Source organism: Xenopus tropicalis, chromosome 4 (genome assembly GCF_000004195.4).
Source record: "Xenopus tropicalis strain Nigerian chromosome 4, UCB_Xtro_10.0, whole genome shotgun sequence".
Classification (NCBI taxonomy): domain Eukaryota; kingdom Metazoa; phylum Chordata; class Amphibia; order Anura; family Pipidae; genus Xenopus; species Xenopus tropicalis.
In genome coordinates, this window is record NC_030680.2 from 40,468,511 (window position 1) to 40,485,262 (window position 16,752).

Here is a 16,752-nt window from a genome sequence, read left to right on the forward strand (position 1 = left end):
CATCCCTCTAATAACAATACTTCATTCCATCTTTTGTTTTCATTCTTCTATCTTTCTTGTCCTCTGTCTTTTTTCTCTCACTTTGTATCCTGGCTATTTTTGTTTTTCTGTGTCTTCCACTCTTATCTCTCACCCTCAGGCTTCCTCATTGCTTCCTTTTGGGACCAAAGTGAATATCCGATTCTTGCTGTCAGTTTGTTTTTCGTAGCATTATTTAACCACTAAAGTCAGTTATGGTTAACCCTTCCTCTGCCAAAACCCTACACTGGCTCTATGAAAAAACAGTTCTGTACAGAGGAAGTTAAGTAGAAGAGAAGCAGATTCCTGCCTTGACCTTTCCCAGGAGCTAATAATAGTTACTTCCCACAGAAGGAAGGAGGGCTGAACAGTTACTGTCCCTATATCATACCCCTTTCTGAGAAGTTACTGATTCCAGGGTAGTACATACCCCCTGATGCAGATGTGTCAGTCACAGAACAGTGTGATACATTAATCACTGAGAGACAGGGAAGCATGTTACACAACAAACTGGAAATGCACTTATGAAAAGATAAAACAGAAAGGCGTTCATATGTGGGAAAAAGAAAATATAGAGGGAAGATTGAAGAAAATGGGAACAGGAACAAGGGAAGGGTCAAAAAGTGAGAGAAACACCAGTTTATAATGAAGGGCGAGCGAACAGAAAGAGAAAGATTAAGACGAAGGGACTAAATAACAAAGCCATAGAAGGAGTGAGAGAAAGAAGAGCAAGAAATACAAGAGCACGTGAGTGTGGGTTTGTCACATAAATATATAAACGTAAAAAATGCTGTTATCTGCTATATTCTGATCTATACTGTCTACATAAGTTATTGTATATTTAGGCTGTTTCTATGGCAGCTTGACTATGACTATATATATATATATATATATATATATATAAGACAAAAAAGTGTCAGCACTCACAGGATTTAAAATATTTGAAAAAAGATCAATTTTATTACAAAATATGAAAAAGGAACATTACAGACCTCAACGTTTCAGTCCCCCACAGGGACTTTCGTCAGGAGGCAGAGAAAAGACAGTACAATATATATGTACAGCTTTAGAAATGATTAAGTCTGCTAAAATCATTTCAACCTTAAATAAAACCTAATGGATTTTTTTACTACCAATATGAATTAATGCAACTTAGGCTTAAGTACATGGTATTCTTATTATTACAGAGAAAAGGGAAATCATCTATAAAAATTAGACTTGCTTAAAATGGAGTCTATAAGAGATGGTCTTCCTAAATTCTGAGCTTTCTGGATAAGGAATTGTCAGATAAGGGATCCCATACTAAATGTTAATAAATCATTATATAAACATATACATATATAAGTATAAATAATTATTCATTAGCATTTAGCATACTATAAAATAACATTAACAATGGGTTCTGGCCCTGCTCTTGAGAAACTGCATTTTAAAGCAGGGGATATTTATTATTATTACTGGCTAAGGATTTTGAGAGTTGTTTTTCCTAACATCTTTAATATCTCAATATCTTTAACAAATTAACAAATGATGTATATCTATTGACATTCAGTTGTTCCAGCAGATACAGGTGGGAATAAGATGCGTAAAGAGCCCAGTGGGGTGCACTGTTATTGTATTTTTAGGATACTATTAATCTTCCAGTTAGTCAGGGGGGGTAAAAAAAAAATCTGTGGAACTCAGTAACCTTTTCTTATGCCACTGAATAAGTGTTCCCTTTAAAATGCTTTCTTTGAAGCAATATGCCTTCTATAATATGAACTTTGGTATCTACATACATCTTTTATCTGCTCTCTAAATATTTATAATAATTACCCATTCATAAGTCAGAATAAGTCCTTTAAAAGGAAAACTACAATATTTCTAAATAAAATTATGATGCTTTCTCAAATGAGACAGGATATAGGACTGTACAGAATAAATTAATATAACATGGAAATGTATATAGGGCAATTTTATTTTCAGATACTTTGATAAGTTGTAGTTGTGATATACCTGATGTGTATGCTTTTTGTATAAAGGACAGTGCAACATTTATACAGGTTTAATTCTTGTATGTGTTATGGTAGTGTGTGTGAATTTAATGAATATACAAGTTTTGGATTTATGTGTAGAAGTAACATAGTAACATAGTAAGTTGGGTTGAAAAAAGACATACGTCCATCACGTTAAACCATAATGCCTATATATAACCTGCCTAACTTCTAGTTGATCCAGAGGAAGGCAAAAAACCCCATCTGAAGCCTCTCTAATTTGCCGCAGAGGGGAAAAAATTCCTTCCTGACTCCAAGATGGCAATCGGACCAGTCCCTGGATCAACTAGTACTAAGAGCTATCTCCCATAACCCTGTATTCCCTCACTTGTACTGAGAGCTATCTCCCATAACCCTGTATTCCCTCACTTGTACTGAGAGCTATCTCCCATAACCCTGTATTCCCTCACTTGTACTGAGAGCTATCTCCCATAACCCTGTATTCCCTCACTTGTACTAAGAGCTATCTCCCATAACCCTGTATTCCCTCACTTGTACTAAGAGCTATCTCCCATAACCCTGTATTCCCTCACTTGTACTGAGAGCTATCTCCCATAACCCTGTATTCCCTCACTTGTACTGAGAGCTATCTCCCATAACCCTGTATTCCCTCACTTGTACTAAGAGCTATCTCTCATAACCCTGTATTCCCTCACTTGCTAAAGTGTGACTGAATGCCTATGACAGTTCTTTCCTTTAGCAATGTTCTAGTACAGTGCTGTCCAACTTCTACGGTGCCGAGGGCCGGAATTTCTCTAGCATACGTGGTGGAGGGCCGCTAATGGAAGCCAGTTTTGACAACTCCCCTTTTTGAAACCACACCCACTTCAAACCACACCTATTTTATCACAATGGTGGTAGCACAGCAAAATCCCAAATGCTTGGTCCTTACTGTGGGAATATCAACCATCATTCATATGTGAAAGAATTATGTCATATTAAGATATACCCTTAAATTCCATATGCCTCCTCCTCCCCTGTGGATAGCAGAGCAACCCCCAATACATAATTACACACCTTAGGGACCATTTAATGGCTATTTCCAACTGCTAACAAACTCCCACAACAAACCCCTGCCAGGTTCACCTCCCACAGGCAGCATAAGGCAGGCAGAGTATGGCACACACAGGCAGCACTCTGCCTGTCCTATGCTGTCTGTGTGTGCCATACTCTGCCTGTCCTACCCTGCCTGTGTGTGCCATACTCTGCCTTCCCTATGCTGCCTCTGTGTGCCATACTCTGCCTGCCCTACCCTGCCTGTGTGTGCCATACTCTGCCTGCCCTACCCTGCCTGTGTGTGCGATACTCTACCTGCCCTATGCTGGCTGCATGTGCCATACTCTGCCTGCCCTACCCTGCCTGTGTGTGCCATACTCTACCTGCCCTATGCTGGCTGTATGTGCCATACTCTGCCTACAGTACCTATGTCTGAGGTGTGAAGAAGTGAACAATGGGAGTGATTACAGTCTGAGCCTGAGGTGTGAACACTGCAGGGGGTGAACAATGCAGGTATTAAAAGGTTTGAAAAACACAGGGGATTACATTTTTAAACAATACAGAGGGATTACAGCCTGAATCTGAGGTGAGAACCATGCAGGGGGCCAGTTAATCTCAGTACCATTTAATGCTTACTCAAAGGTAAGCCATCAAAGCAGCCAGACAGGTGGGGGGCCACACAGAGGGGGCCGCCAGTTGGACAGCACTGTTCTAGTAGTACAGTGGGATCACTTTTTATCCAAATTTACCATGAGACTTCTGCCATCAGGCCAACAACACATACGTTTTTGCCATTTAGTAGCCCACACAGTTGGGCCAAAACCTATAAAGTCACTTGCCTATAAGCATTTGCAAAATTGTTTTAGGAGTGAAGGTGCTTCATCCTGAGCATGCAAGTCAGGATCAAAGCAAACTAACTAAACAGTTATGTCCCATGTGGCCCCCTTCAAATCACAGACTGACTAACAGGTTAGAGAGATGCATAGGAGGAAGTAGTGTTCTGGCTATTATGTTAGGCACCCATTCACTTCAGCCTTTATAGATTACATTTTTGGCTAACTAACTATATTGAAATATTTTTTTTATTTTGCACAAACTATCCTTTGACCTGGTTTTATTTTAACACTGAGCTGTTCTTCAGGAGCTCTATCAGCGTGGTACTGTTAGCTTGTATCTTCTTGGAGGCCTTATTGAAGACATTTGAGAAACAGGAGGCTCAGTTTTACACCTGTCTCAGAAACTCCAACAACACTTCAACATCCTTCTGCTTTTCAGTACACAGTGGTTGACCCCTTTTCTAGTCCTGCTTTTGCATTGTGGGTTAGTTCCTATACCAGTCAAAGCCATGGAATCTTCTGCTCTTACTAATATGGACCAAAGTTACATGTATACCCCAGGCTCAATCTGAGAGATTATATTAGGGTTTTTTTTACTCACTTGGTTATGTCTTGTCATTTTATAATTGAGGTAGATGCCTTAAGTGGGAACCTTTTTGTCATAAAGTGAATTCAGGACTAACTTCAAACCTGCAACTATTCCTTCAGTAGTAAGTTCTCCTGCCAGAAAAATGATGACATTGGAAGCAGAGTTCCTGCCCATCAAGATTACACTTATAGGGTAGTGCCACCTATTGTAAATAACCTATCACAATAATTACAAATCTTAAGAATCTGTAGGTATCGGATCCCTTATTCAGAAACCCATTATCCAGAAAGTTCTGAATTTTGGAAAGGCCATCTCCCATAGACCCCATTATAAGCAAATAATTCCAATTTTCCTTTTTCTCTGTAATAATAAAACAGTACCTTGTACTTGACTCCAACTAAGGTATAATTAATTCTTATTGGAGCCAAAACAATCCTACTGGGTTTAATTATAGTTTAAATCTTTTTTTTAGCAGACTTAAGGTAGGAGATGCAAATTACAGAAAGACCCCTTATACGGAAACCCCCAGGTCCTGAGCATTCTGGATAATGGGTCCCATACCTACACATCACTGAAAGACTTGCAGGGAACTCATATTCTTTAGTTTATTCTTTTGTCCTGGTTATAAAAACACTGACATTGACATGCAGTTAAGATCCTTATATTTAGAAGAATAAATCTTTCTAATCCACCCCATCATCCCCCAGAATGCATTGCTGCTCATTTGACCTTGTCAAAATTCCCTAAACCACAACACATCCTTTCCAGCATTTCCTCCAATGTAATTCTTTCCTAATTCCATGATCCCTCAGATTTCTTTACCCTGTGAATTTAGTCTCTTCCCATTTATGATTACCCTTAGACTGACATTTCCAAGTTTTACTGTGGATCTTCCCAGTTGCAGAGCAACCATTCAAGTAGTTTGTGATAGATTCTCAACTTGGCACTTAAACATGACACCTGCCTTGACCTCTGGTCAGATTATGAATATTGAATTATAAATGTTGTTCTACAACATGGTTTCCTGGTCCTCTGCTGTTATAACAGTCTGTTTCTATAATATGAGGTTTTTTTTTTCATCTTTTTTGGAAGGTTTTAAATTGCAGACTTTTTGGTAGAAGTGAGATATGAGAAGAATACTTGAAAGAGAGTTTAGATTCTGTTAATTATCCATAGATAATAAGTGAGAAAAGCATTATTATTTTATCCTCATTTATAGTGACTTTATTTGACTGTATCACTGGCACCATAAGACAAATCTGAGGTTTTACTATTCTTGGTTTTAGACTAATGGAATGATATTTAAGACACATCAAAAAGAAATTTGGTCACATAAAATAATAGTTAGTGACAGGTTAGTAAACAGAAGTAAATCTGGCCATCCTCAGCCTAGATTTGGTTCGGACATCCACAGGAAGACATACGTTTTCTGAAAATGGCTCCATCAGGGATGGCAATATCTGACCAACATCATATGAAAGAATTCTGTGAGCTGTAGCTTAACTTCTGGAGAGACAAAGATGAAATATTGTTGTTACAGAAAGAATAAAATACAAGAAGCAGAAAGCATTTATGTGCCTTCAACAGCGAGAGAGCTTTCTAAATGGCCCCCATAACAGATATTACTACAATCATAAGAGATTTTATAAAAAAAACCATACATAATGAACAGTTCAATGCAGCAAACTGCGAACATGGGACAATGATCAGTTGGGGTAAGGAACAGTAGAGACCAGGGCCTAGAATAGTGATCCCCAACCAGTGGCTCGGGGGCAACATGTTGCTCACCAACCCCTTGGATGTTACTCTCAGCACCCCAAAACCAGGTAGTTACTTTTGAATTCCTGACTTGGTGGCAAGTTTTATTTGAATAAAAACAAGATTTACTACCAAATAAAGCCCCTGTAAGCTGATAGTGTGCATACAGGCTACCTTATAGCCAATCTTAGCCCTTATTGGCACCTCCATAAACTTTTATGATGCTTGTGTTGCTCTCCAAGTCTTTTTACATTTGACTGTGGCTCACGAGTAAGAAAGTTTGGGGACCCCTGGTCTAGAACGTTGTACACAAACAAAGAGCATCTGTAGAAGCTCAGTTACATCAGCCAAATAATTGAAAGAGCTGTGCCATTTATTCCCACGTTTCTTCCTGCTACAGTTATTTTCCTGTCAGGTGATTAGTAAGTGAGCACACAAACCATTGAAACTGATAAAGGGTAATATTTAATAAATGTTTACATGTACAAGGCAGAATTAACAGATAAATATATGCTACATTGGTAAGATTCTTTAATAGGTCACATATTATGATAATAAGATATAAATTATTTCTTGGCTTAGTATTGTCTTGTACCCTAAATGGGTAGCCTGATTCTGATGAAGTGGTGTGAGGCCACAAAATGCCTCATACATGTAGGTTTTTTATTCTTTTTTTTTGGACGCTTTTTTATGTGAATAAGCATGACACTTTCACTGGGAGATGAAGCTTCTATATCTTTTCTGTAGAACTGTGGGCATTTTGGCAAAACACTGACCTGACCTGACATTGGCATTGATAAAATAAGGCACTGAAGAGTGGAAGATTATTTTGCTTATTGTATTTACATTTTTTTGTTGCTTGACTCAGTTATATTTTTATTGATAAATGGTTTGGCAGCACTGAAACTTTACAGAATTTATTGAGAATTGTTGGCTTTTTGTTGAAAGATGGACATTTAATTTATGGCCTCCCCATGGTACACTTTGAGAATATGTCCAGTGTTGGTAATGTAAGTGTAAAATGTGTCCGTTTGGTTACATATATACATATTACATTTGATATATAGTAGATATCTTTAAGTAGACTTCTGTAGACATTTGTACAACATATACCCTGCAAAGGACATTTTGTTGTACACAAAACTGAACCATGTGTAGAAATGTGTTCAGTTCAATATTTGGTACTCTTTATTGGGCAAATCAGATTGTTCATTTTAATAATCAAGGAGCAGCCAAAGTAGTAAGTGGAAGTAAACGTAACATTTTTTAAATTTTTTGAATACATTATAGCTGTATAATGGTCATAATAACAGAGGACAAATAGCTAAATGAATACAGTGCATGATGGATGTGGTACCTGCCCAAGACAGAAAAATGCTGCAGGAACTGTATTTCTGTACCTGCTGCAGGGATCATGTTCACTGTATGCGCATCTTCCAAGTTGTAGTCTTTATCAATAAATCTTCTGTGTACACGTGTTACCTCTGCGTAGCTCTTTCACTACAGGGAATCAGACTTGCTCTCAAGACCTGCTGCTGATCTAATCGTTTATCACTGTCTGGTGAACATGAGAGAATTGCAAAACAATGCTGTTCGGATGTATAGTGACTTTCTTCATTAGGTGAGATTTATCTTCCCTTACAGCACCATTTTTAGAGACCTTAAAACATTTTGACCATACTTCTGTTCAATGTTTTCTATTCTGTACCCAACCTTGGTAATACTCAATGTTCCAAATCTAGTGAAATCCTTCCCAGAAGTGTAGGGGCAGTTATAGCAGCAAAAGGAGGCCAATTTCATATTATTACCCTTGGTTTTGGAATAAGAGGTGGAACCACAAGTGTAGAATTGTGTAGAATATCATGTAGAGTGTTTGTTGCAAAGATGAATACATCTTTGCAACAAACACTCTACACAACACATTTACATTTGGATTACATATTTTAAGTTCAGGGATCTTTATCAAGCAATTAAACACATACACCAGACATATCCAATTAACCTCCAACACCACAGGGCACAGATGTTTATCTTGTTTACATTGAGCCTTTCTATTGTAATTCATACACTGTCCACAGGGAGCCGGTTAGGAAAAGCAGCATTGCAAATGACATTTATCCTCTGTTTATCTCCAGTTCATTACTCATTGCTCTGTAAGCAAACGCTATGGCACATGTACATCCGCAAGTGCAGTGAGCAAAATAAAATTTTGAGTACAACGGGAATTTTTTTTTTCCCACAATGCAGTGCTTTTTCCAGAATTCTGGCTGCAAGGGGGAGAAATGAATGCATCTGGTCCTGCGCTTTGACGCAAATCTGACATATTTGTGCCGAAGGCTTTTGCAGTCCAACTGGTGTCATTTTCAGAGTTCACTGTGATCATTTCTGGTGTTCACCATGCATATGACATGTGTGCCAACAAGGATTGTCACAACCCGGGAAGCTTACAGACTAAGGGCCCTACCTCACACCAGGGTACATTTCATCAGAAATTTCATCAGAATCTTCCTGTTTGAGCTGAATGTCCCTGACTGCTCTAATTATGCTTTTAACTCAGTAGACTGCTCCCTGATTGGCTATTGGCCTTTGACAAAAGGTGCAGGGTGAAATGGCCATGATGTTATGTACTATATCTACCTTGGCCCATGGACTTGTCTCAAGATATGCAACCATCTTGCTTTAATTGAATTCATTATAGTTTTAATAAAAGTTAAATTTTATCTGATTCACTCTTCAGGGAAAAAACATTGTTTAACTGAGGTATTTTCCCCTGAGTAGACTTTCTTAGGAAAAGGACTACACATCAGATTTGTTTATATTTTATTTTGAAATTTCACGTGGGGCTAGCCATATTCTTCATTTTCCAAGGTGTCATATCCATGTGAGCTATGCTCTGATAAACTTCAGTCACACTTTACTGCTGATCTGAAAGTTGGAGTGATATCATCCCCCTCCCAGCAGCCGATCAGCAGAAAAATGGGAAGCAAGATAGCAGCACCCAGTAGGTATCAGAATAGCACTCAATAGTAAGAAATCCAAGTCCGGCTTAAGACTCTTCCAGTTACATGGGAGTAGGAGAAACAATAGATTATCTGAAAGCAGTTCTAATGTGTAGCTAAGAAAAAACTTAAATGGCAGAGTGAATTATTTGCTATGTAAAAAGTGTAATTTAGAAATAAAAAGTACACCATAAAAATCATGACAGAATCCCATTAAACAACAAAATGTTCAGCAGGCTTTCCTTTATGATTGCTAAGGCCGAAAGGCTCAAGCAGTCATAAATATGCCCATTAAAGTGATACGAACACCAAAAAAATTATTTTAAAAATATGAACCTACTTCCAAACCTACCTATATGTCATTTTGACTGTTTTTTCCTAAAATTCCTGTTTCTCTACATAAATCTTACTGAAGATCCTGAACCCGACTGTCTGGCAGCCCGACTGTAGCTTTTCAAACTGTCAAAAGGACTACGTCATAAACTGGGAGGATTCAGCTTGCTGTTAGCTTCAAAGAGTACCCCCCCCCCTTGCATAGCATCGCATGGCATTGTGAACTAGATAGCAGGCAGGCTTGATCTTTCCATTGCCGGCCTACTTCAAAGGGCTGTGTTCCCTCTCTGCTCTTCCCACGACAAATTAAATAGCAGGCCAGCTTAAGCTCTCCAGTGCCTGTCTGCTTCTAAGGGCTCTCCCCCCCCCCCCCCCATTACACATAGACAACGGAGCTGAGCTTTTGTCACACACCGGCTGAAAGCATAAGGGGTGTTGCAGATTTGTGATTGGGCATATTTATTCACTTGGGAGGCATTTAAATAAAAAACTGGAAGAAGGGAACAAACATGGCTGCTTCGTGGGTCTGTAATTTGTGCTACCATAATTATGAAGTGAAAAAACTTTGCAGATTTAGTTTATAAGGAATTTAAAGCTGATACAAATTAAAACACAACAGCAGGTGTAAAAAAATGTTTTTAATTGGCTGTCAGTTTCACTTTAAATATGGTGATCGAGATTAAGGAAAGATGCTGTGTCGGGAAAATGTCAGGTCCTAAGCATTCTGGATTTCAGGTCTCATACCTGTATTCTTATTGTACTCAAAGCAAAAGATGCACCACAACAATAGACCCTTGGTTAATTTACAAGCTGTTCGTCAAGTAGTGATAAACGAATCTGTCCCATTTCAGTTTGCCAAAAAATTGACGAAACGGCGGAAAATTAGCAAAACATGGAAAATGTCGTACGCCAAAAAAAACTGCAGCATGTGTAATTTTTTTGCCGTGTGCCATAATTTTTTTGCCGCTCGTCATTTTTTGGACGCGAACGACAACTTTTCTGTGGTAATTTTACACCCATTTTGCTAAGAAAATCCACCAATGGCGAAATGCAGAAAACGCTGTGAATCCATGTCTGGAGAAAAATTTCACTCATCACTACTTATAAGAAATGCATTACTTGGTGTTCACTTGGCTTCACAATTATAGTTTCACCATTGATGAACAGGAAAGATTTATAATAAGTACATTATGGTTTGTGGGAACTTATCTTGTACTTTGTCACATATTTTTCCACCGTGCAGACTATTCGTCTGTGAATGAAGTGAATGAAATATGCCCCAACTTGTTCTATTAATGTACCAACCCCACTCTGTATAAACCCTTAGAGAAGCTAAGTTATAATCAAGTTTACATATACAAAACTGCCACAGAGATCTTATCTAATTTTAAAAGATTACTTTATGATTTCCAAAAAATGTACAGTTACAATAAACTGAAGCAGAGATCATTTAAGATATCTTGGATGATGTAAAGTATTGAGGTCACTGTCAACAAGGACTGCTGCAGGCACTGATGGATTGCAACTGAAGTTCTGTTGGCAGTGGAAAAAAAATATGTTGAAGCATTAACCAGCATCTGCCATACAGCAGGAATCCTGGGAAGGAATCCAACTTTCACTTTTGAGTTTCCTGAATACTTAGAAGAGAATACCCCATAGGTTAAAACTGTTCCAGAGAAAAGGGGCTTAACCTTAGTTATCCTGCACTGGAAGGTAGCGTTGTATTTATAAAAGTGAATTTTGTAGTAAGGGTTTATCAAAGACCCTCTAATACATTGCCATATGGAGAGGTCTTTCATGCCCTGCTGGCCAAATGGTGCAGCAATCTGTAGAAGCAGCAGACACAAGACAAATCTTTGCAATGATGTTGCAGGCTTTTACTTTTTTTTTTGCTTAAGTTGGAATCCCAGCCATATTGAAGTACAGCCGTGAATATTACATACAATTTCAGGCAACAGATTCCTTACCAGTAACTGCTTCCGTTAATGCCTTTAAGAGGGGCCTGGATGAGTTCTTGAACAATCAGAATATCCAAGGCTATTGTGACACTAATATCTACAGTTAGTATTAGTGGTTGTATTTATAGTTTATGTATGTGAGTGTATAGATTGGTAGGTGTGGGTTGTGTGTGCTGGGTTTACTTGGATGGGTTGAACTTGATGGACACTGGTCTTTTTTCAACCCTATGTAACTATGTAACTATGTAAGGTGGCTGTAAAGAAACCTTTAGCAAATACATACACAATCACTAGCCCTAAAAAGATTAAATCAGGATTATGAACTATATAAGTTTAATTTGAGCACTTTAGTACAGGTATAGGATCCGTTATGTGGAAACCCGGTATCCATAAAGTTTGGAATTACGGAAAGGCCGTCTCCCATAGACTCCATTATAAGCAAATAATTCTAATTTTTGAAAATGATTTCCTTTTTCTCTGTAATAATAAAACAGTACCTTGTACTTGATCCCAACTAAGATATAATTCATCCTTTCTGGAGCCAAAACAATCCTATTGGGTTTATTCAATATTTAAATGATTTTTTAGCTAGACTAAAGTTATGGAGATCCAAATTACGGAAAGATCCATTATACGGAAAACCCCAGGTCCCGAGCATTCTGGATAATAGGTCCCATACCTGTTTATTTTACTTATAGGATATCATAAAATGTGTGTGGAATAAAACTTGTCTTTATTACTATGCTTTTTATAATACCTATTAACATAGTCCAATTAGCTTTCAAGGGGAAGTAAATTTCCCTCTAGCATTTTTAGCTGTTACGGCCAAAGCACAGTACGTGGTGCTGTCCCACATCCTTTGCTGTTCTAGCATAGTGATTGATAACCAGAAGTATTATGGGTTACTATTACTATGGGTTACTGCTACTGGGCACACTTTGTGCTCCCACTTTTTTCCCTTCTCGGCCCCATGCCCTTCCCTATAGCATAAACCACACTGCATGAAACACAATATATTTCCCATACTTGATACCCAAGTGTAGAACTGTGCAGTAAAGTTGTCAGCTTCCATATTTTATTTCCATATTTGCAAATATGGGGTGCAGCCATGCAATGGCCTTGCACGCTACAGCCTCATGATATGTCTGTATGGGTAGTAAAATAAAGCCAAAGGGAATGTTAGTTTAGGTAGATCGTAAGTGACAGTAATATATTGGCTCTGTGCAGAGGAAAATTGTGCAATATCAGTAAATGACCCACAAGGGTTGCAGGCTGGGAGAGGATTTGGAATGATAGCACATTGTGTGCAGAGGATGATGCATGCATAACAGAGGATATTGTTATTGTGTTAGGGTTAAAAGCAACATGCATGTTATCAGTTGCTTGGTTTCCTGGCCAGATGTATAGTGAGGAAGTGTAACAGAATGTGTGTAGGGTGGGGGGAGTTTGCATTCACGGCGGAAAAGTTGTAGGGAGGAGCAGTGTTTTGTCACAACTGCAAGACAGAGGTAGGGAAAACATTGCTCTGTTATACCATGGTGTCTCAGTGTCATAATGCAGTGTAATTACTGTACTGTACTTGCATTGAATTGGGGATCTGTTTAATTTGTAGCTATGAATCATGTGCCAGTTTTTGTACATGTAACCCTAGTTTGTTCATTTATTGTACAGCCCTTGTTTATTATAATGCATAACTTGCTGGTGCTATGGAAATAAATGATGATGGAAAGAATAGAACTGGGTAGATTACAGTCAAGGGAGAAAGTGCAGTAACTGTAAATACAGTAAGTAAATGCACTAACTGCCCTTTCATTGCGGGGCATATTTATCAAAATGAAAACAGAGTTCGACACTCTTCACTAGAGAGGAACTTCTGAGTTCTCAGAGTACTTGTATATGTACCTAAACATTATCATTATCATTTATTTCTATAGCGCTAGCTATATTTCTAAACATCCTGTTTAGGTGAATAAAGAACCATGCCATTTCCCTCTGGAGTAAAATGGTGAGCTGTTTTCCCACCCTTTGATAAATATGTGCCTAAAGATAGATGGGAATAGGATTTACTAATCAAGCTCAGTTTGCAGATAAGTATAAAATATGTAATTAGGTCATGTGCTTTGCTTTGCCGTCTATATTACTTATAATTTCATCTGTAAGTGCAAGTCCTCCTCATATATATACTGTATAAACTGTGTGTGAATTGTTCAGAGCCAGTAGCACAAACATCATTTCACTCAAATATATACAAGTCATTTTTATACGTTTTGATCATACTTACCATCTATATGCCAAGAATATTTTTCAGACATACCAGGTTTACCAGACATACCAGGCTTCCTAAAGCCTCTTATGTCAGCGTACAGATATCCATATAATATAAGAGATTATTTAGTTAGTGACAGACTATTTTGACACCTAAAATGCACTGTGCATATCTCTGTTTAATTTGTTCCTAGTGTGGCAATGTGATTAAGAGGCCAATTTGTTAACCTCCTTACAAGGAGAGGTGCAGTTAAAGAACATTACACATCTGGTAATCATGCATTTTCTTAAATGAAGCTTAATCTGTATTGGTGAGACTCTAAGAGGTCATATTTCTCTGCATCACTCTACATTAGAACAGCTCCACCCAAGCTGCTGGTACTGCTCCACCCAAGCTGCTGGCACTGCACCTTTTCCACAGGCAGGGCACACTTTTGTTCAGTAATGTACAGGTATGGGATCCCTTATCTAGAAACCTGTTATCTAAAAAGCACATAATTAGTAACATAGTAAGTTAGGATGAAAGAGACACAGGCCCCTTTTAGGGCTCTGGCACATGGCGGAGATTAGTCGCCCGCGACAAAACTCCCTGTTCGCGGGCGACTAATCTCCCCGAGTTGCCATGACCCGCCATCCCGCCGGCGAACATGTAAGTCGCCGGCGGGATGGCACACGCGGCGGCGCGATTTCCCTAAATCGCTGGAAAAGACTCGCGGGCGACTAATCTCCCCCGTGTGCCAGAGCCCTTATGTCTTTTATTAAACCTGTCAAACTGTTAGTTGATCTAGTGCAGTGTTTCCTAACACTGCACTGCACTGGCTTATACGCAACATGTTGCTCAGCAAAAATTTTTTGATGGTGGTCATTTTTGAACTTGGAGGCAAAAAGACTATGGGGCAGATTAATTATGCAGTGACAAAATACGTCACACATTACCAGGCTTCGCCGAATAAAAAAAAAAAAGTAAAATCAGCGTAATTTTTTTACGCTGTTTTTCTTACGCCAGAACTTGTTAAATGTTAAATATAGGCGTCAAATCTGGTGTTCTCCATTTATTTTACACAGCTTTTTACACTGTTTTTTTCGGTGAATTTCATTTTACAAAGCATAATAAATAAGCCCCTAAGTGTACTGCCAAAGAGAACCTCCTGTAGTGTTTCATTGCACACTGGGCTATGATATAACCAATTACAGCCCTTATTGGACACCCCTAGGAACATTTTTTTCATGCCCACTGGTAACAAAAAAGGTTGGGGACTCCTGATATAAAGGGAGGTAAAAAAAACTCTTCTAAAGCCTCTCTAATTTGCCTCAGATGGGGAAAAATTACTTCCTGACTAAGATGGCAATCGGACCAGTCTGTGCACTGGTCTGTACTTGTATTTTTAATAACCCTGTGTTTTCTCACTTTCTTAAAAGCCATCCAACCTCATCTTGAAGTATATCTAATGTATCTGCCAGTATGATTTAGGGAAAGAATTCCACAACTTTACAGATCTCACTGTTAAAAAACAGAATATTTATGGTACATCCTTTCTTTTAATTAGAATGGACATGTCTGATGAAACAATATATCAGTTTATTTTGGGTACTTGTATGTTTTGCTTATAGGATAAAATGTGTTTGGAATAAGAATTGTACTTTTACAGGTACGGGATCCATTATTCAGAAACCTGTTATCCAGAAAGTTCAAAATTATGGAAATGCCATCTCCATTATAAACAAATAATTCTATTTTTTTTAAATAATTTCATTTTTTCTCTGTAATAATAAAACTGCACCTTGTACTCTATGGAAACTAAACTGTATGAATCCACATTGGTGACAAAACAATCCTTTTGGATTTAGGTAATGTTTAAATGATTTTTTTAGTAGACTTAGGTTATGGAGATCCAAATTATGGAAAGATCCCTTATCTGAAAAAAACCTCAGGTCCAGAGCATTCTGGATAACAGATCCCATACCTGTATAAAGAGCATACACTCTTTATATTACATAGTGTCATTATCTAATTTGCTTTAAAGAGGGAACTAACTTCCCTTTAGCATTTTTAGCTGTTTGGTCCATGGGGTTTGGCCACATCCATTCTGGTTCTACAGCAATCAGGAATATGTGCACTGGTAGCCGATCCATGTTTGACATGTTTGCATGCCCCTGCTTGCCAATCACCACTACAGAACCAATAACTGGTAGTGACATGGCCAAACAGAGCAGTCTCCAACCCTCTGTATTTGAGGAGCTTGTTTGGTGTCCATGAACAATGTGCTCTCGACTTAAAGGGGAAGTAAAACCCTCCAAAGTTTTTTCCCCTTCATAGTACATTGCCCCCTCCCCAACTGCATAAACCCCACTGCGTGAAACTTAATATTTCCCCCATACCTTATGGCCAAGTGTAGAGCTGCACAGTGAAGTTGGTGGTTTCCATATTTTGCTACATCACTTGTGGTAGTGAGGAGCATACACACTGGAAGTCTAACTGGACCTTGCTTCCAGTGTGCATGCTGCTGGTGGGTGATTAGAATCATCAAGCCTAGGACTGTATGTGCTAAAGCCATTGCGTTTCAGTTAAATTACCATTTGATATTCTTAAACTTCCTTTACCCACCAAAAAAGGTGTGTTTTTTTTGTTTTTTTTTTTGTTTATTTAACTTAATAAATTATTGCCACTATGCTTATAGAGTTATAGAGCTATATTTCCATATTAAGGATACACTTTTGCATTGACATACTTCCTGGTTGCTGCTTTTTCCGCCTGTTGTCAATAAGGTGTGTCTTTTGTGATCTAAAGGTTATCAGCATCAGTTTGTCATTACTGCTTTTCTATGTTATACTATTCGTTCATTTTTATTCATAATGTAATCACAATATAAAGCAATTTGTGGTATCATTTTGCCATCTGTATACTACAGTGTGCACCCATTGGAGCAGTGTTGAGTGTTGCGGATGTGAGTTTGCCTATTTTGTAAT

General features: G+C 38.3%; 1 protein-coding gene across 2 annotated transcripts in view; it reads left to right on the forward strand.

Moving 5' to 3' along the window:
* The first annotated feature begins 251 nt into the window (after window positions 1-251).
* rasgrp2 (RAS guanyl releasing protein 2 (calcium and DAG-regulated)) overlaps window positions 252-16,752 on the forward strand; it is a 49,974-nt gene continuing 33,473 nt past the window's right edge. Inside the window, exon 1 of one of the 2 annotated variants that reach the window (XM_031900702.1) lies at window positions 252-765. The gene's annotated coding sequence lies outside the window, so the exon portion shown is untranslated. Of the gene's footprint in view, window positions 766-12,962; window positions 13,029-16,752 lie in introns of those variants that run through there. The other variant, XM_004913516.3, reaches the window with a different exon arrangement.